General features: G+C 42.2%; 1 protein-coding gene across 3 annotated transcripts in view; it reads left to right on the top strand.

Annotated features, from left to right (window-relative positions):
• Window positions 1-22184, top strand: part of plxnb3 (plexin B3) — a 92188-nt gene that overhangs the window by 15823 nt on the left and 54181 nt on the right. For 2 of the 3 annotated variants that reach the window (XM_080899484.1, XM_080899485.1), the window contains one exon: window positions 16427-16502. The exons of the other annotated variant lie outside the window; for it this stretch is intronic. The gene's annotated coding sequence lies outside the window, so the exon portion shown is untranslated. The remainder of the gene's footprint in view (window positions 1-16426; window positions 16503-22184) is intronic. 3 annotated transcript variants of the gene reach the window in all.

The raw sequence follows: 22184 nt of genomic DNA, 5'->3' as shown, positions 1-22184 counted from the left end.
TTAAACAATCACCACATGTAAACATCGCCGTTTATATTTAGACATTTTATACAGAAATGAACAGCAACAACAAAAAATAAAAACCCTTCTTGCTGTTTACCTGCAAATTTCCATAAAACATCTGTGAGGTGCCATATGTTAGAGATCTGCTTTAGTGCAGATGCACTAATGCACTCATTTTCTGCTGCACGTGGTGGAGCTGCAGACATGCTGCAGTGTTCAGCTGTTTGTGGAAATTCCTTTGGTTAGTGTTTCAAGTGTCCTCTATGCTGTGAAAGTTCAGCCACTCAGCAGTTACACTGACAAACTGATCTTTAGCTTATCAACAAATGCACCTGTAGTGTTTCCATCATAGACTGTTTATGTGCAGTTCCCTGGTTTCTCTGAGCAAAACAGGCCAAATCTAAGGGTGGAATGCTAATGCTAACTTACCAGCTGACGCGAGCAAGCTTGGCTGAGAAGTTGCATATCGTTAATATGCAATGATTTTCAAATTTGCTTAAAAAGCAGAAGAAAATAGTGAATTTGTTGTTCAGGAGTCCAAATTAGAGTTATTTACTTGGATTCCTGAACAGAAAAAAATAGTTTTAGTGGTTGATTGTTTTGATTGATTCATTTCTGACTTTTCAGAGACGTCTGGTGTGTCGGTTAAATCTTGCCATAAAAACATGATTTCAGTTTGTAAATTTTTAAATAAATAACAAAATAAGGACATAAAAAGTGATTTCTTGTTTTTATAGCAGATGGTCTAATAAACCATTTACAATATGACCTCAGATTAATTAATTCTCCCATATTCTATAATATCATGTATTTTATTTGAAATGACAATGTATTTATATTTATCTACAGATTAAAAGTATACACACTAGAATGAGGGCGAACAAGGGAGGTTTTTACATAACCAAATTTATATTATTACCTAATTTTAAATAAGGTGTAAGTAATATTGTGTAGACTTCAGATGTTTTACAGTAAAGGTGACACAAATATTAAGTAATTTTAGGTACTACATAAGTAAGAACCACATAATTTCCTGGTAATTTTGCAGAAAAACAAATAATATTTCCCCATCTTACAAAATTAAAGTACACTGTTTGGGGTGTGGCCTTACTATGGAGTGACTTAACCTGGTCCAGGTATTTTACAGCAAGGTCGGCACACCTGTCCTGCACACTACTTTTGAAAGTTGTGTTTGAACAATTAAGTGATGGGGGGAAAAGAAGTTCATTATAAGATGGCATAGACATGCAAATGTTGATGCTAGTGATTTTTTTCTTGTAACCTGGTAAAGTAGAACAGCACATTTATATTGGTAAAAATACAGGATAGTTGAGAAACAAAACATCTATTCTGCACATCAGCATAATGAACAATAAGTAAAGATGGAAAAAAGCAAGACAAAAAAACAGGATATTCACAGTGTAAGATGGGAAAGATTATCTATTTTTCTGCAAAACTACCAGAAACGCAGTACTTGAAATTACTTGCAGTGTAATTTTTCCTTCTTTCCTGTAAAATACATAAAGATATACACTACTTAAAATGACTTATGCAGTACTTTAAATTACTTGCCGATTAATTTGTCTCCGTTCCAGTGAAATACCTGAAGTTATGCAGTTATTAAAATTACTCAAGCACTTTGGAAACTTACATATTACTTAACAAACTTGTTTATTTGTGTCCTGTAAAATGTGCTATATGAAAAGGTTGTGAGCAGGTTTCACCTCACTGTCTCCAGAGTTGCAGGTAGCAGCAATGTACCAATTACATGTACCATCACTGCCAATTAAAGGCTTTGCTTATTATAAAGGATGGGTGTAGCCACGGTGACATCACCCACTGGTTTGCATGGTACAGTTCTCAAATCCTCAATCTAAGTGTCTGCACTGACGCCATTTTTAGCTTTTTAAAATTTGCATGACAGGAGTACGCCCAGCTTTTATATACAGTCTATGCTGACAGTGAAGTAGGAAAGGAGAGCTGTTCCTTCCTCGACTGCTTTCCAGCACTCTGCCAGTCAGTTTTGAGTGGGTACTGCTTTTCAGCAGCACAGACAGAAAAAATTGTTGTGCACAGATTTGGCCCTGGCACACAAACTGCCAGCACCAAGAATTATAACATCCTCATAACACAGCTTCATTCGGGTGGATGCAGTTTTCTTTTTGGATGAGTGAGATTCATTCATTCACTCATTGGTTTTGCAGTGAGGTGCACAAACACTGCAGTTACTGGCTCTCGATGCTTCTCGTGGTCAGCTGTATAAACACCACAGACTCACGGCACACCAGTATGAACAGCAGCCACAGTCAGCCAGTTATGCCTCACCTCATCGTTGTCTTTATGAAAAGATAAGAAGCCCCATAAACGACTATTCATGAGCAGAGCAGGTGGAGGATGAAGCTTTTATTGGGGCAAAGTCAGCTAACTTTTTAAGTATCAGATTTAATTGATTATTGTATTCATGCAGCTTTTATGTCCCTGTGTCTCTTGAAATTAAAAATGATTTATAATACTTCAAAATAACTGCCAAAAGTAAGCAGCTGGAGGCTTTTCAGCATGATTACAGAGCAGTAAGACTCGCTTACAGAAGCACTCGGGTTTCATTTTGCGACATGTTTTATAATAAACAAAGAAAGTAAATTAGAGCTGAAACTTAATTTGCTGAAACTGAAGCAAAAGTGAGAAAGAGCCAGTGAAATTTTCCAGTGCAGGAGCTTTTCCTGGCAAGCAGCAGACACAATCAGGTCTGAGCGAGGAAGTTGTTTTACACCCAAACTGCTCCTGCTCAGGGGAACTTTTCAAAAAACTGTAAAATCTAGACTTCTGTTTTATAAGCATGCTAAAAAAATATTCAGTCTTTCACAACGAAGGCCTTAAGGCAAAAACTATATGAAAGAAATCCGGTTACAGCTGCTACAATATGAATCACTCGCAGGACTGAATTTGCTGTTGTAATAAGCATTTCAGCCTCCCCGGTATCAGCTCACTGACAGTCCAGAGGTGTTTGGAATAAAACTGAGCATTAATGGGAGTGTTTCCTCCCATTTAGTGCGTCCCAGTGGACGGCAGCCACACTTCCACCTAAAAGCGAACCTGTTGGGATGTTTCACTCTCTCTCTTGCCTCCCTGTGACAGCTTTCACACGTCCATGGTGTTGACTGCAGCCTGACAGCTGAGAGAGGAGTCACATCACTCTTCATGTCACTGGAGCCAGTTTAAAGTTCAGACTTGCGGCTTTGGGTGAGGACCAGGATCCGGACCGGGACCAGAATTACGCAGGGTTCAGTTTCAGGATTCCTGCACAGACAGGAAGAAACTCGCTCTGTGGTTAAAGTCAGGCGAGTTTCCATGGAGACGGTCGGGGTTACCATGGTGATGAGGAGTATGGCTGACGGCGAGCAGTGAGGGACCTCAGAATGATAGGAATACCAACACGAGCGTGTGTGTGTGTGTTTATAATTGGCTGTGATAAAATATTCTCTTTGATGTTGAAGTGAAGCCAGAACCAGTAAGCAAAGAACCAGTCACCCAGAACCAGCCGTCTGATTTGTGATATACATATACAGTAAGAGTCAACACAAACTTGAGCTGTGACACAAACATCAGTGACAAAACAGCGTGTGTGTGTCCGAGGATGCTCTCCAGCCTCACAAATGTCGTCCAGAGAGACGCAAGAACAAAGATTTGAGCGAGCTGAGGAGATTTCTGCAGGTGTGTTCCTCTTAACCTTGAGCTCTTTTCATCTCTTTCAGAATGACTTGTTATGCTCTTTGTGTAGTATTTGTAGGACTTTCACTCTTAGGAAGGAGTAGCAGCAGTCCTGAATCTCTTCCTTTTGTCAGTGGTTTGTCTGGTTGTGGACTGATGAGGACTGTGGTCTTTAGAAAAGCTTTTGTAGTCTTTTATATCTGTGTGCATCTCTGTAATGGTTCCTCTGACGCCCTGTGAAAGTTCATACCAGTCAATCTTTCCTAATAGGCAGTCTTTGAATGCCTTTATTTATAGACCGGCTCACCTCTGAATAAAGCAGCGTTGCACAATTCACTCACTCCTTAACTTAAAACACCTGACTCCAAGTAGCCTTTGAAGAAGCCGTTAGCACAGAGGCTTGCTTGTTTTTTGCAGCCTGCACTGCACAGATGACACAATGTGTTCAAATGATATAAAAGTGTAGCTGTTGTTGCGCTATTAGTTTAGCGTGGGGCTGTCAAAACTGGTCAAAACTTGTGTTAAAATGTAGAAAAAAACGCCCACACTGTCATGAAAACTGGGTGTTCCCGGGGTTTGAGCTGGAATTCTTTATTATTGTTCACTCTTTGGTTCTTTGTTGTCTTTATTGTCAGTTTTTGTCTGCGCGTGTGTGAAAAAGGAGTCGTCTCGATCAGTGTTTAACTTCTGCTTACCTCTGTTGGGTATAGTATGTGCATAGTGTGTAAATATAAGAGTATTTCACATTGTTTCATATGTTTTCTTGATATTAATACTATATGTAGAGTAAATTAGTGATGTTATAGCTGACCTTGGACCCCCGAGCCCCGTGTCCCACAAAAGGGGCGTTGTGACATATCTCCCAATAATAACACAAGTTTTAAATCAAACTCAGAGAGGATATAATATATATATATATAACACAGGACCTGATGAGGGCACACACACACATTATAACAAAGGTAAATAGCTCAGTAAGGAAAAATACACACACAAAAGGAACTCAATGAAGTACAAAACAAAATAAAGTAAGAATAGAAAGTACATTACCTTTAAGTAAAGTTACTTAAAAAGTTAAAAAAAAATACAATAAAGCATGTAAAATGTCTCAAAAATGTTTTAGGAGGGATTTCAAGTCATCATATTTAAAAAAATTAAAAACAAAAAATTTAAAAATAGATTTGGTTTGAAGAAAGAAAACCAGGCATGAAAGAGGAAAAACAAGCAAATTTTTAGAAAATATGAAATATTTGGCTGCCATACATAGATATAAACATTTCCAACAACTGATATTATGAAACTGAGAGAGAGCATGATCACAAATAGAAATAATAACAGAAACTCACTCTGTCTAAAAAAGTTCATTTGGATTTGGTGCATGGTGTCCTGTCCGGGGAATATCACGCTGAAGTCCCTTCACATTCAAGCTGTAATATCTGTGAAACCATTCACCTGATTGGGCCAAAGAATATTGAGGGCTTCGAATCTGAGAAGCTGTAAATAAAACATCAGTCGCTTTGCTGCAAACCTGTGGTTTCTACAGGCCTCCAAATCTGCTGTCTGTGGTCGGACATCCAAATATTTTACAGAATTCAAGCATCCATCATCCACTCCAGAGTGTCCATATTCATCGAAACACGGTACCAGATATTTACCCTAAAACATTTCAAGGACCTAGTTCAGGTAGTTTTGTGGATAATGGAATTTTAAAATGCCCCCTCAAACCCCTGAAATGTCCTTAAAGCAAAAAAATGAAAAGTTTTACTAAATATTTCTACAGAAACACGTCTTATAAAAGATCCACATCTCTACGTATCCAGCAGCTCTGCAGCTTTGGAGACAAACAGCTGTCAGAACTGTTAGATTTATTTTCTTGTCATTAAACTGCATCGTGTAACTGAATTTAGAATATCTGTTGTTGACAGTTTACAGTCCGATTGTGCTTGTCTGTGATTATAACTTAAATGAAGATCAGACCACATTTAAAATTACGGTAATTTTAAAGGGTTTGCAAACGTTTTCTGGCGACTGAATAATGGTGGTCCCTGTAGCCCCCTGGCACTTTAATCAGGGACCCCCTGGGAGTTCGGGGCCCCTCAGGGCTTTAATCGGGCCTGCTATACAGAGAGAGCTGTTTTTGTTGTCGTTGAACATCTCTGTGTGTCAAACCGTCTCTGGACACGACTCGAGGAACCTCGCGGCCTGCTGGGTGTTCCAGCATATTCGGGACTGATGAAGTGAACTTTACTGAAAACAGGATCTTCACAGCAGCACGCTGAATAGTTTTTATTGAAACTCCAGGCTTTGACACTGTCTCTTTATTTAAATGAGCTCTGCAGACAAAGACCGCCTGAACAAAAGGATGTGAATTTAAATGAACTTTATTGAAAGTGAACAGTGTTAATGAACAGTCAGGCTTCAACAGGGAGCCTTTATTTAAACAAAGTCTGTGAACAAAGGGGAACAAAATGACAGGACGAAAAAATGAGCTCTTTGGAAAAGCTTTATTGACAGCACGCGGTGTTTACAGTCTTATCGCTGTGTAAAGTTACTGGGGCGAGGCAGCGGAAATGTTAGAACTATAAGCTATATTTAAAGCAGCGATAACAAACCATGAAATGATTTTACTCTAAACGTCAAGGCGTCCAACAACGACTCGATTGTCTCAGCTCTGTGATTAGTCTTTGAGTTTGAAGGTTGGAGCTGATTCGCCACGAGTCTGTTATCACAGTGACTGTTTGAAAGACCTCGCTGACCCTGGATCAGCCTGTAATGATGCACTCGGTTGTTACATTGTATATTTAGAGGGACAGAGCGAGCTTCATGAGACGGTGACTAACAGGATAGTTTGTCCCAATGAGACACTGCTTCACTCTGATACTGTCAGGATACACACCGTGTGTTTGTGTTACTTTGTGTGTGTGTGTGTGTGTGTGTGTGTGTGTGTGTGTGTGTGTGTGTGTGTGTGTGTGTGTGTGTGTGTGCTTACTGTGACTGTATCCTGCTGTGTTTAATGAAGGAGGAAGTTCCTGTTCTGTGGTACAATGAGCTGTTTTTACTGTCTCTGTGTTTCCATTTCCTCCCCTTGTGCTGCTCTTCCTTCCTTTTCCCCTCTATTCTTGGCTCTTTCTGTCCATCTGTCTGTATCATTCTGTCTGTCTGAGGCAATATTTTATCAAAACAGCACAAAATCATACATTCAAGGAAATGTCACATGTGCGGATTATAGTATCCTCCATTTTTTTTTAAGACTATTTGATTTTGATATTCAGAAAAAAAAACATCCAAAAATTGTCTTGTAATAAAAACAAACTGATCTCAGTGGTTGGATTGACTCATCCATCCACTGGAGGTATTGATTCATTGATCTGTTTCTATGTGGTTCTTGTTATTTAACAGCTGCTGATTCCCAGTTTGACTCTCTAGTCAACCTTGGATTGTTCTGTTTGCCATGTTACAGAAGCGTTTTCAGGACTTGTGCTGCTATTTATTTTAACATCACGTAGTTTGAGCCTCTGAGTGTCTCAGAAGTTTTTTCTCTGACTATATTTGTCTCACTTTTTAGCTGAGATGCAGTTTTGCTGTCTTCTGTGATGGATGAAAGTCTCCTGTACTTTAAAGTGTGTTAGGGGAACTTTGGGCCCTCATGCTCTACCTTGGGTAGATGGGCTGTTGCATTGAATGCCAGTTTTTTTTAATCCATCCATCCTTCCTTCCTTCCTTCCTACCTGGGATTGGGTCGTGGGGGCAGCAGCTCAAACCCAGACTTCCCTTTCCTCCACCTCCTCCTCGGGAGAACATCGAGGTGTTCCCAGGCCAGCCAAGAGATGTAATCTCTCCAGCGTGTCCTGGGTCTCCAGGTATTCAGTCAGGGATTGGTCCGCCAGATCCTCCTTACTTGACTGCCTTCTGACACACACTATCGACCCTTTTTACGTAGGGCTGTCCTGGTAAATATTACACTTAATGTGTGCTGTTCCTCTAAATGTTGGGCTCAAAATTATATTTTAAATATTGGATTTTTATACGTTACACCCGTACTTTACATGCCGTTGTACTCTTCATTTAAATGTTGGACTGTTCCTTTTAATGGCCTCTGTCAGTGTTCAGATTACAGACTGAAATAATGTGGTGTCACTGCCTCACACTGAAGATTATACAGTCTGTATGTGTGTGTGTGTGTGTGTGTGTGTGTGTGTGTATAATTGGTATCTTGGAGTGCAGCTGTCTTCATTCACCAGCATCTGTTACACCCCCAACTTAGAAACACACACACACACACACACACACACACACACACACACACACACACACACACACACACACACACACACCAGGACATTAAATCATTCCTTCAGTTTGAGTGCACACATTCAGAGCTGCAGATGACATAAGCAGCACGTGAATGTAACAAAGGCAGTAATGAATAAGTGAGAGTAGTGGTGCACGTGTGGCGGCATCACAGGTGTGTTTCATGTTTGGAGTTTAGATTGTTGCCGTACGTATTTACAACCACATTTGCTTTAGGCTGCTGTGTAACATGTAAACAAAGAGCAGAATGACGCTGTAGTGGAAGGTGAAGGTGTGAGAGTGCAGGTATGGATCACATGACAACACACGGCGTAAACACAGCTTGAAACTGACCTTTCATGAGTTTCCAACCTGAAACAGAGACTTCTGTGCAAAAAACCTGCATCAAAAAGATGTTGCATACAAGGCTGACTCTATGTGTGTGTGCGCGCATGTGTGTGTGTGTTCCATATATGCAGATTATAGCTCTATAATGTCTCAGTTTGCAGAGTTACAACCATCAGATTAACTCCACAGATTAGTGTTTGAAGGCAGGCTGCCTAATCTACTGACTGCGTGTGTGTGTGTGTGTGTTTCAGGGGCAGGTTTAATGGGGATTTAAAGGACTGGTGGCCTATTTGGAAGCTTCGGTTTAATTTTTTTTGTGCACCAAAAATAAAAATTGAATGCCGAGTTTGGTTCAGTTTCGCAGATCAGATAGAAGCAGCAGAAAGTAGAGGAGCACTCGCTTCCACAGCAGGTGCCCTATTTCACAGTTTTAGTGAAAGAAATGTAGCTCTGCACACAGATTTTATGGATTATGTCTTCAGCCATGTGCTACATCTCCAAATTTTCATGAAATTCTGCCTCGTTTTGTGTAATCCTGCAAAACAAAACAAATTTGAACCTGTAAGAAGAACAACAAGATATCAAACTCTGAAACAAGCTTTTATTTAAAGTAATATTTTAGCAATAATTTAGATTCCTGAATGGATAGTTACATTTCTAGAAGAATATTCTTGCTTACTTTCCCCTCTATATGTAGCACGAGTGTTCGTAAATATGAATTTGTGAGTAAACTAATGCAGTGGCAGCACCACTGCATTAGTTTGGTTTGGTGGTTTGAACTCTTGCCTCACAGGAAGTGGGTCCAAATCTTTCGTCCTCCACTGAAAACACCAACTTACTGCTGCCGTTCGTGGTCGAGGACACGTGCACAAGGTTAAATAAAGAAAAAGAGAAAAAGAATTTTATTTTGAAGTCGCACAGCTTCTGAGTTGTTTGATGCAAACGTATTTATCCCTGCCACGCACACACACATGCACAGTGTTGTGATCTCAATCAGCAGTGGCACAGAATCTCCTCCTCTCATCTGGAGCCCTGCGCAGGCAGTCAGCCTGATAACTATCGAGGAGCGAGAAGAGCAAAGGAGGAGGAGTTGTTTTAATTAAAATGAATTAATTCATCATTGATGTGAACATTTAACAAAAAACTCATGCAGACAACGCACAAAGTGGTGCACAAACATTCACCAGAGTGCGGGAAATGAAGCAGAGGATGCTTACAATTTTACATGATGGGCAAGAGTAGGCATATCGAGCCAAACACACACAATCGTGTTTTCATGTCTTTGTGGGGACATCTAATTGACATAATGCTTTCCCTAACCCTTGCCATCAAAAATTAATGCTTAACCATAACGTAACTGTAACCTTGACCCTAAAACCACATTTTGAGCCTCAAAAGCACCTTCAAACTTGCAGGGGGCGGGGTTTTGTCCCCATAAGGGTTGTTGGTCCCCACATAAATATGTAAACATGTACAGACACACACACAGAGCACTTTCAAGCACGGAAATGTTTCTCGCTTTAAGCTCTCATATCAGTGCATCAAGTTTCCCTCTCTTTAATTGATTAATATTTTTTAGCTGCACCAGAGTCTTCTGCAGGAGGTCCGGGTGGATGGAGGATAAACAGGAGGAGGTCAAGTGGAGCTGCGTACGCTCAAAGGCAGAAGTGTTCATTGTTTTTGTGACGTTTGTTAAATAGTGCATGCACGCCATCCACTTTCATAGATCTTTGGTGTCAAGTCTTTGGTGAATTAGTCACTGGCGGAAATGAAAACAGAAAGGAAACAGCTAAATTTGACCTAATGTGAAACCGAGACTCACTGAAGAAGTTTACAGATCCAAAAATGTAGTGACAAGTAAAAGTGATGAAAATGCAGTTACACGCATGTGTAGCTAGAAGAAGTGTTCAAGCATGGTCTGATATGTGTGTGTAAGGTTCAATGTTTGCATGCTGATTAACCACACATCAGTAATAAGCGGTTAGACATTGTGGTCACGGTTGAATTGCATTTTCCTCAAAATGTGCTCACAGCTGCTTCTCAGCTCTACAGAGGCACCTTTGTCACAGAATACCAGCGTGTCAGTGACGAGCCTGCAGCCTGTTGTTCCCACATTAAAGCACATCTGAGCTGTTAGTTATGAAAATATTTGCAGATGAGTCTCCGTTAGCTGATGATGCAACGCTCAGAAACACTGTCAGTCAGTCAGGGTCGGGGCTCCCGCGGCGCCCCTTCCTAACATTCTCTGGGTCTGGCTCCTCATTTCCCTGCAGAGTTACACGACTTACAACATCTCAACCACCCCCTCTTGTTAATGAGATGAGCTCCACATCTGCAAGTTTAATCCAAACCTGAGAAACCTTCAGCACGGAGTCTTATAAACTGTTGAACCGGTTTGTCCAGTTTATTTAGAGAAGTGTGTGAGCAGGAGGACTCTGACCCAAACTGCCTGATGAAAGATCCGACAGTTTACAGACACGCTGCTGCTTTATCTCAGATCTGCTGTCTGCTACAGAGGGCTGCACATGAAACGCGCGAGGCTTCGAGACAAGATACAAGAAACGCAGGAGGATTCGAAAACAGAGACGCAGGGAGATATAAGATAAGAAGATAAAACGAAGAGATTAAACACTAGAATAAAAATCACAGAACACTGGAAGATCTAAATAAACCAAAGGCACCGACGCAGAATGAAAGTCTGGTTCTGGTGAAGAGCCAGGGTCGGTCCTCTCATCCAGGATGAGGTTTCTCATCAGCTGCTCTCTTCTCCTCCGCTTGCTTGAAAGTTTAGAGGTGTGAACGAAGATGCTTGTCAGTTTCTGAAAGGCAGAGATTTTGTAGAAATGTGTGATTTTCACAGTAATGAGCCCTTGTGGTTTTCTCAGAGGTGATAGTGGTCAGAGCGAGGTGACAATTTTCAAGCATCACAAGTTGAAAATGTGACAGCTGCATTGTCAGAGTTTTTCTGAGTATTGCTCAGCCACTGCCTTCATATTAGACATAAAAGAAGAAGTCTGGGAGTCGTAATGAAGCATATCTGCTGACCTCATGGAGACGGGTATCGCGTTTCATTATAATTATTATAGAATATATATATAGAGAGAAATGTGTCCTTATGCTTTAATTCAGCTACACCTGATCAGCAGGAAACATAAATGCATACAGGAGAACAACCACAGGGAAGACGAGAGAAGTAAAATGTAAGACACGGGAGGTAAAGTGGAAATTCAAAATCCACTTTTTAAAAATCCAGGCAGCCATCATGGACATAGAGGCAGCCAGTGAAAAGAAAGAACTCGGGCATAAAATTAATTTTAAAAAGAGAGAAATCAGACACAAAGAGCACAATAGGGATGGTAGGAACTGCTGACCACTGTTCTTCAAATGTTACACACACACACACACACACACACACACACACACACACACACACACACACACACACACACACACACACACACGTATCTATATCTAAGGACAATGATTGGCTGATTGGACTGAAGTGCAAAGTGAGCAGGAACAAACAAATCTGGTGCAATGACATACTTTACCTGGATGGGTCGTTTCGGCCCTGAGTAGTGCTTGCAGATGTAACTTTCTGCATTAGCAGGAAATAGACAACAACCCTTTGATCAGATGAGGATTTTAGCAGCAACATTTGTAAAGTCAACCCGAAGCTATAAAAATGCATCTATACCCACCGATTTAGCAGGTCTCCTACTGTGATGATGTGCTGTTCAATAATGATCAATATCACAGTGGAGCTTCAGCTGGACGGGCTGTTTCTGTCTGCTCGGCAGCTTCTTACAACCGACGCTATTTTTCTTTATCAATTAGTGCACCCTGGAGTTCATGTGGAGCCCATCTGTATACTCCAGGGCCATGAAGCAGTGAGGGAGGAGGATAGATGGGTTTATTTTGACACACCGTCATCTGTTCAAAGAAAGACTTCACCTTATCGGCTCCTCGGAAAAACTCCTGACAGATAAGAGTCCGCTTTAAGTTCATCAAGTTTTTATTCAGTGGATTTCCAGCATCAACAGATCAGCCTCTGTTAGTGAGTAACAAGGTGTCTTCGTCTGGATCACCTGTGGTGGTGAGGAGCACCGCAAGGATCTTTACTAGGTCCAGTTTCCTTCCTTGTATGAATTCTTTGGTTCCTATTTGTAGAAAGCCTCAGATCTTTCTGTTTTCATGGAGATGACACCCAGCTATACTTTAAGTTTTTTTTAATTAGTTTCCCTTTCACCACATTGTTGTTACTCTAACCATGATGAAACAGGTCTGCTAACCTCAACAGAGTGTTTATTTCTACCCAGAATGGATCTGTTCTCTAAACTGCAGCAGGTTATTTTTTTAGCCCCAAACCATCCATTTACCACAGCACTGTCACATAAGGAAGAGTTAATTACTGGTTTTAACGGTTTACCTCTTGCTGGTTTGCTGCAGCGGATCCCCTGAGAGTAATAAAACACCAATGTGGTGCATCAGGTTGGAGGACGTGTCAGTGGTTAATGAATAACATAATGCTTTCCTCTGGTTTCTGTGGCATTTTCAGATTGTTGTTTGGAGCTCAGCATGTGTGACGGTCGAGCTTCTTCTTTCTTTTGTGAAAATAAAACCCTTTACCGGAGTTAGCGGGCGAATCTGAGGCTACCACAGCAACAACCTGGGAAACCCTCCATTATTAAACATTACTGAACAGGTTGTTGTGTAGCTCCCCACCATATAACCCAGTATATACCAGTCTCCATGTGTGTTCTGGCTCGTTTGACTTTGGGGCTGTATAAAACTGTTTAAGTGGCAGGGAAAACCCTGGATTTTGACTTCCGTAAACTTCCTGCTGCTGAACACTGGGCTGAATGTGAACACTGGGCCGAGTGACGAAAGAGCTGATATTTTACTCTGACGGATGAATGCATGCATGAGTGAATAGCCTCTGTGTTTGTCGGAGACCTTCTGACCTCACTACGGGATCACTTCCTCTGACGCTGGTGCTGTTTGATATCGCTACCAGGCCGACTGTAAACCAGTCACATGTGCAGAGTAAGACGCCGACCTCGTGTAGAACCTGAAACGCCATCAGTCGGCATCTTCTGCTCTTTTAGCCTCTTTCAGCTCCTGTTTTTGGTTCTGTGTTTACTATTAGAACCCAGAGACATGATCTGAAAACCTCTTTAGCCTGCCTGAACTGCAAAATCCACATTCACAACAAATACGTAATGTTGCCTTTCAGAGAGATATTTCAGCTTTAATTGCACCACTTTTAATTAAACAGACTATAAACTGTGTTTATTATCCCACTGTATTTAATGACAGTGTGAAAAAAGATTTAATTGTTATAGTAGCAAAGCTGCAGACAATTATGAGCCGATTCTGCAGCTCTGCTCTTTACAGCGAGTCATCCCTTTGTTCAGCTGTCCAGCTACAACTGTACAGCTCTGCCTCACTCTTGGCGGTGTTTTATGGAGAAACGTCTATAAAAAGCCACATGCAGCAAACAACTGACAGACAGAGACGAGCTGCTGAATATAATGGAGACTTTAGTATTCTGCAAAAAACAAAACAGAAATGTAAGTTTCCTTGAAGTATAAAAATTAGCATAAAAGAGCATTAAGTATGAAAGTGTGTGCACGAAAAAGAAAAATTGCAATCCAAACAAACAGCCAACAAAAAGGCTCGATATGGAGCCTCGTATGAACAATAAACTGTGTGAAATAAAAGTTAATGATCCTCCAGGCTGTCTTTAAAGTCGCCTCCGTTCAGGAGTTTATATCACAAAACAAAGAAAATTCCTCACATTGTCGACAGTAATCCTTAAAGCGTGACTTTACAAGCTGCTGAGTCTTAAAATAGAACAAATCTACAACATCTGTCTCTGACTTCAGCTCAGCTTAAGGACGAACATCTTCAAAGAAAAACGCGAAAACATGAATAAGACATGAACTCTCCAAAAAATTAACTTCATGTACGCTTCCTGTTGTTAAAATCTGAAACAAACGGACTCTTAAGATCAGATTTTATTGCTGTAAGAGGGAGTGAAGGCTGGATTTATCAGCAGCGAGGACACTGATCCTCAAAAAGAGACAATGACAACACAAACACACGGAAGGGTCGTAATCCCTGGTTTTTGTCTTCAAGGTCACCGAATGCCTCAGCTGGCTCTGCGCTGTCGGTCGTCCTTCATTCTTTTTAAAACGCCTGACAGCGACAGACCGAAGCTGCTTTAGTGCTTCAGCGTTTGTGACCTGATGACTGTGTTTGATTAACAGGGGGCGGAGCCGCAGGCTGTGTTCATTAAAGGACAGGTTCAGTTTTTAAAGTCAGTCTTAAATTGACTGCGAAGGGTTGGAGGTGGGAGGTTTTTCCTCGGCCTGTTCACACACATGTAGATATTAACCTCAGCTGAAGATGCCAAAATACTTATGACACTCACACTTATGATTCACTTAGAGGGCAAGTATTGGTGAGCAGCTGTCAGAGAATCTCCCTTTTCCCAGTTTGGATTAAACTGGTGAAGCATCCAGTCTCAAAGAGAAGTTCTCAGTGCACTTTAGCCCAAGTCCTCTTTAAATGTGCTGATGTCAGATCTCGGGTGTGTGCAGGTTAATAAGCGAGAAGCGGCTGTATTGACGAGGACAGATGAGCAGGAGCAGCTCGGTCTATAGATCATCAATCAATAGCTGCGGTGATTGATTAGCTGTACACTCCACGTAGCTCATTAACTCATTATAGGCTCCGGCAGGCAAACAGGAAGTGATTCATTGCTTGACCTCACAGTTGGCCTTGAAGGCAGATGGCTGATGAAGAGCCAATAAAGGAGTAAACCACCCAAAACACGAGACTGTGGGCACACGGCCAGGAGATGCAGGAGACACTTTGACAGGGTGAACACGCCTGTTTCCATGGTTTCCTAGCTCGAATGATGACAGAAACCTTTAGGGACTTTAGACCCTCAGGGGCCCGCAGCCGCTGTCTGCTTTGCCCCGATGACAGCTCTGACATCTCAGACTGCGGACGGGGAAATGTCTGTGATTACACATGAAAATAATGCCGAAACCATTGATTTATCAGGGAGCCGATCAATAATTCATCTGCGGTGCTGACAATTGTTATTGATTAACACCTGAACCCCGGGGGTCAGATAAACCTGCTGGATGTGAGAGTTTGTCAACATGTTGACCAAGAGAAAAAAAGTCTTCTGCCTCAAGTTGAATGAAACTTAATTTCACTAACAGAGACGGATACTCATAGACTGTATATGAAAGATGGATGCAGCCACTGTGACGTCACCAACTGCTTTCTGAAAGCCTCAAATCCTTTTTTTATGAAAGAAAGCTGCCTGCTTGTTTATCCCTCTCTCTGACCCTAGTATGACCATAGTTTTCAAAAATGAACTTTGTGTTTTATCTAGTATTATGTGACACTTGCGCCCATAAAGTCAATTTTACTGAGGCCAAAGAGCACGGGAGCCCAGGAGCAGTTTCCCTTCTATACAACTGGAAGTCTTCTTTCAACCAGAGGAGTCGCCCCCTGCTGGTCATAAAATAATACAAGTTTAAGGAACTGAGTTCAATTTTCAGACTGTTTAACACCTGTTTATATGTTTCTTCTAGTGCGATCGTTCCATCCGTTGGGCTGCACGGTGTCAACGCGTCAGGGCAGTTAGCTTGTTAACGCGTTAGTGCCGTCCAATCCCACTCATGGGGCGATCCACGCTAACTTGATAACTGAGATTTGGGGCGTTAATGCAGTAATGGCATTAACGTCATTTTAAAGAGATTAACGCTGACAGCACTAGTTTCTACTGTTTTATCACCTGTTTTACTCCACACAGGGCCAAAACTTTAAAAAATTAGCATCATGTTGTATTCAATAAGACTTTAAAGTAAAGGCTGAGTCCATAAACTCAGAATTGTGTTTGCAGAGCTTATAAATCAGGTGAGTCATTTTCCCATAGACTTCCATACAAACTGATCTGATTTGAAGCCAGAGAGGTCACCCCCGGCCGTTAGAAGAAAAGTTGGGATTAATGCACTTCACATCTGTGCTGATGTACATCTTTGTGTTCCTCCAGAACGTCCTCCTGATGAAGAAGGTTCCTCTTCCTCACAGCTCAGTTTCTACATCACAGCAGCAGGTTGCCTCAACAGGTTGGTGCGGCTCTAATCTCTGTCTTCTGATAAGTCCGGATGTCCTCACCGGTGACCTCACAGGCAGCTGCCACATGGCTCCTGATGATGTCATCATTCTTGAACATCACTGAGACTAAACGCTTGCCCCGTAGAGTTGCCTTTGTGTGATATTCTGCTGCTTATTGTGTCTGTATTGCATTTCACACCTGAAGCCTTGAACCTTTCTCAACTGACGGAGCTGCACGTGAGAACGAGTTGGACGTTAAACAGTCTCTAACCTGCCAGCTCCCTGCTACAAAGTCCATGTGATGCTTGATTGTGCCCATGTGAGAGTACCGCAGCTAATTGTTCAGTTAATTCACAGCGAGTGAGTGGGCGTCGTGTGTGCTGCCTCTGCGCCCTCGCCTAAACCAAACGGATTAGAAACGAGAACGAGTCGGAAGCGGACTATTTCCTGCTGCGCGCTGCACATTAGAAACGACAACTGTGGAATAAGTCCTGACCTGATTGTTCCGACGCCGAAGTTCACGTGTGAAAACGGCTTATTACAGTCGCTGGGAGTTCAGTGATAGATGGAGGATGCAGTGATCTAATTAGTTGGTACAGAGAATCTGCAGATTCAGGATCAGTGACCCAAAGATCATCAGAGAGAGTTACTGCAACAGAAGAGCCATTGTTACCAGGGCGCCTCTCTCTCTGTGTTCCTGTGTCTCTCTCCCTCTCGTAGGGTAGTCAATCGCGTGATTAATCAAACTTTTGCGTGATCAGGTTTCAGCTGCCTTGCTGTTGAAATGAGTTTCTGCAGATTACAGACAGGAAAATTCAGACAGATGACTTTAATAAAAGAAACATTTCTACGGCCATAAATTCACCCAAAATTAAATTCCACATTCAGCTGTGTCATAAGAACATATTTTTCATTTCCGTCTCCTGTCTCTCATACAGCTATATCTGTATCCATATCTATAAACACAGATGTATTTCCCGTCATGTGTTAGTTTGCGTTAACCTAATTTATTTCACTGATTGTTAAACGAAACGACCCCGAAGATAAATAAAGCTGAATTAGATTTTTTGATTTTTATCTGGGACACGTCGCCTCGCTGCATCGCACACACACATTTCCCCCCAATTACTGCGTGTCACCTTTCACCTCCTCCTCCCCTCCCCCCTCATTCATTACTCCGCCTGGTTGGTTCGTCTCTGTACAAGCTGCTTTTCACGCTCTCTAAACCTGCCCCCTTCTCTCACCCCCACCTCCCCCTTCATCACGTACCTCTCCCCTCCTCCCGCTCCTCCTCGACCCATCCTCCGCCCCCTTTAAAGCCTCTTCACTCGTCCTTCATCTTTTGTTTCTACTGCAAAGCCTTACCTGGGAAAAAACACACGCACCCCGAAATATCATATCTTATCTCATGCCGAAGTCTCGAGGAGGGCTGCGCTGTGAAGTTTGACATAGCCAGCCTTCTTTTGTGTTGGCTGCCTATACAAAACCTAAAACTCCAATCAGAGATAATGGGTATCACATCAGCGGTTATCAACTTTCTTTGTTACCCCAGGCTTTCTTCCTCAGGCTCACATAAAAGAGGGCTTTTGATGCATCAATTGACTCTTTGCACAGCAAATATCTACACTGGTGCAGAGAAAAGACGAGATAGCAGGATGCTGGCAGAAAATAGTTACCTCTGTAACTTCATATATGAATATATTTTTTCTATTATTCATTGGATTCAGTGATGCCGATCATGTCTAACGAGAAACTGCATGAAGGCCCTTTGAGTGCCTGCAGACTGATTCCCAGCAGTTAACAAAGCTCTAAAATTGTAGAAATATTTTCTAAAACTAGAAATATTTAAACATGCTCACAAGAAGTGCATTTAGCTGCTTTTAGCTGTAATAACAGCTGCAAATCAACACTAAACATGACATATTTATGCTCTTTTTATTTTTTTCCCCCATTCTGACCTGCATGCATGCAAACTCCTGAGGGAAAAACAGGCTGCAGCCTCCTCGTGACTATGAAAAATCAGTGGTGACTGCACTGACGTTTTCGCAATTAGTTGTGGCGACCGCCTGGTTTATAAACAGGAGTGTGCAACATGCCCAAGACCTGGGCGAGCACTTGCACTAACACGTTGATTCTGCAGATTGGTTGGTGGGAGGCAACCTGACTCCAAACAATCAGACAGATTGATGAAAACTTGCAAATAAATGCAGACAGATTGCGAACATATTTGCAATCTATCTAGGCAAGGAAATCCCAAAAAGTTGATTCTGTTCATCTGGATGAACCGTTTTCAGTGGCAGAAACATACCTACGGGCCAGTGGACACTTTCAATGATGAAGATGTGCACTTTCTGGATGGGCACGGAGTCAAGGAGGCCATTTACGTGAAAAGGGAAAGACCATCTCTGAATCAAGGAGGGAGCCTAAGAGGACCTCTTTCACCATCTTACAATGCTGTGATTGCAGCCATTCCCCAACACACTGTGAATGGTACTCATGGCCATTGATCAATGGTCATGGCAATTTGCATATTAGTGATCAAAAACCTGACCTCACAGTCCATTGTTCCCTCAGTGGTGCTAGTTTCAGTTATTGTGAAAATGTACTGTTTAAAAGATTGGGGAAACCTGCAGTCAGCTGAGACTGAAGACGTCACTTGGACGAGTGACGAAACGTTTCTCTGTCCAGATGAACAGAATCAACTTTTTGGGATTTCCTTGCCTGGATGATTGAGCATCTACATGGAACCACAGTAGGCCAGGTGTAAAGATCCCTTTATGAAATATTGAAAACTCTGACTTTAGTCTCACTGTACTTCAAGAATCTATTCACTTTTCTTCATGTCTACATCAGATGTTTTAGGATGCACGAGCAAGCAGCAGAAAGTAGCAAAGTTTTGAATTTCAAGTTAGCAAGTTTCAAGTTTGTTTTGTTCCCATGGGTGTTATCTCCACTGTGATTGGCTCAATTTATTTTTTATTTGTCCAGTTTATTAGCAAGATTGCTCAAGAAGTTGTGTGTGGGTGGATGGTATCCAGAGCTCGGCCCAACATCATGAACTTTTAGAGTTGTTTCAGACCGGGATCCAGAAGCAGGAATCTTGAAGGAAAAATTTAATATTTTTTTTATCCCTCCTTTCATCCTTTGAGATGAAATATCTACTACTAACCCAAATATGATTCTGAATCGAGGGTGTAGAGAGACTTTCCAGCCTTGGTGGAGGTATGTGGTCTGTTGTTGTTTGTTGAACAGCTGCTGAAACTAATGGAAAAGCTGAGAACATGAGTGTGTGGCTCAGTGAGGACACAGTCCTGCAGTGGATTATTTAGAAAAAGAGAGCAGGCTATAATTGGTCGCATGTTTTATTTCCTTTGTGTGACTGGCAGTAAATTGTCGAGTGGACGGATTTTAAATGGCCTTTAAATAACGAGTGTTTGTTTGAGACGTTAATGCAGAAATATAAAATCACATCATGGACGCTGCTGCACCAGCTGGCCTCACACACGGCCGTTCTCCTATCTTTGCGAGGACCCTCAGGCACACACTGCACTCCTGGGACACTCGGGCCCGGATTATACTGGGTTGCGGATGCACACACGGACAGCTGCAGGCACAACGGACGGGTGGTTGCTCTTATTATATGCACTTTCTGGTCTGCTTGGAGAACGCGTTACTTATATGCAGAGTTGGGTGGCGGCAATGCAGACAAGTCTACACAACAACAGCGACAATGTGAAGTTTGCAGACAACCGCACAAAAGCCCGATGACTTAATTTAGCCCACGAGTGCGGAAAGTGTGACGCTTTTGTAACCCTGAGCGTAAACCTGCTTCTGCTCCACGGATCTGAACCCTGAGCGGCCCTTTGAGGCCCGTCCCAGAGTGAGGCCTGAACAAAATGTCCCCACAAAGATAGATAGTAGCTAATCCTGGGGTACGGCTGTGTGTGTTTCTCTTTGTGTGTTTGATTGATGTGATCGGTGTGTGTGTGTTCAGTAGTGCGTGTGACCCTAAGTATGCGTGTGTGATTAATATTACATGAGGGCTCCTGATGAGAGGTGGACAAACACTCCCAGCTGAGCTCTAACACACACACACACACACACACACACACACACACACACACACACACACACACACACACACATGAATGAATGCATGAGTATATCGTCTCACACACACACACACACACACTGAGTAACTTGAGGTCACACACATGTTTTACCAGCAGAGTGTGTGTCACAGATAAGATGACGGCGATAACAGACACACACACACTCGCGCACGCACCAAGTCTTCACGCTGTCTTCACATCACATTAAACAGTCGGTGGTTACCATGACGACCTGAACACTTTGGGATTCTCACCTGCTGTGACCTGTCAGCTGTGAACCAATCAGGCGACAGAAAACAGAAACTTTCACTCACCTTAGCAGAGACGTTTAGTGTCGAGCCCGAGCCAATCTGATAACGTGAGTCTGCTCGTTGCTCTGCTGCTGGATTTCATTTCTGTGTGGGACAAAAAACCTGACAAAGGAAGAGCAAAGAAGAGCAAACAACATCAAAAAGACATGAATAAGACCGACCTCGGTCCGGAGCAGGGAAATGACGAGCACCTGCTGCAATTTGAAGACTGTGAGAACATGTAGGAGACTAAGCAGCTGGTTCCCATCATGCACTGTGGCTCGCAGTGGGATTGCTGGGCCGCCCACAGCAGCAGCTGATGGAGGAGAATCAAAGAGACGCGTCGGCTGTGGGACATCCTCAGAGAGACGTCCTCAGAGGGACTCTGCTTTCTCTGTGAGACGCTTCATTTCGCTGCAGAGGAGGTTTTACTGAAGAAGGCGGCGTTCCCCAAGCACGCGAAATCTGAGCCCCGAGCCTGTTAATTATGACTCAAATATCTCATAACATGTATAACACGGACAGATAACGTCCGGATGCCTGCTTTGACAGGAAGTGGCTCCAGCGTTGTCAGATTTTGGCAGCTGTATCCTGTAATCCTGCAGGTAAATTGGTTTTGATTTGTTTCCAGTTGTGAAAAGGCAGTTTTCAGACTGTCAGCGAAACATGAGGCCAACATCCTCAATCAGAGAACTGCAGGTTATATGTAAGCAGAACAGGAAGTTTATCTTATACCTACCACACTCTACAAGACTTTGAAAAGACTTGCTATGGTCTGGGAAATTGTCATGTCTAAAGATAATGTGTCAGTTTTTAGTCAGAGAGAAGGCCAAGTCGGAAAAATGTACATTAATATTAGAGAAATCTGAATTTATCAGTCATTCAAGAAAAGAAAAAGACTTTTTTATGCTCACTCTACACCTAACCATCAAAATGAGCTTCCACAAAACTGTCAGGATTTTAATGCCACGATGGAAATTTGTCTGAGACACTAAAAGTGCTTGAAAAGTTTGGTGCGAGGCAGGCATTAGTGTTAGAAATGAGAACGTATACCTCACATTGAGGCGCGCACACAGCATGTTTAGATTCTGTGTTACTTCCACTTCCTGAGGATGTCATTGTGTCTGATCTCTATCCAAAATAAACCACGAGAAACCCACAGAAAGTTCTGACTCTGCCTGAGAACCTTTTAGTATTTAAGTTTTCTTCAGCATCAAAGTGAACAGAGATAGATGTCTGAAGATTCACGATGCACTTCAGATAGCAGCTGCTCGGCTTTCATGCGAGAAAA

Source organism: Rhamphochromis sp. 'chilingali', assembly GCF_963969265.1.
Source record: "Rhamphochromis sp. 'chilingali' genome assembly, chromosome: 12".
Classification (NCBI taxonomy): Eukaryota; Metazoa; Chordata; class Actinopteri; order Cichliformes; family Cichlidae; genus Rhamphochromis; species Rhamphochromis sp. 'chilingali'.
The sequence above is the reverse complement of the archived record's forward strand: the minus strand, read 5'-3'. Positions and strand labels throughout refer to the sequence as shown.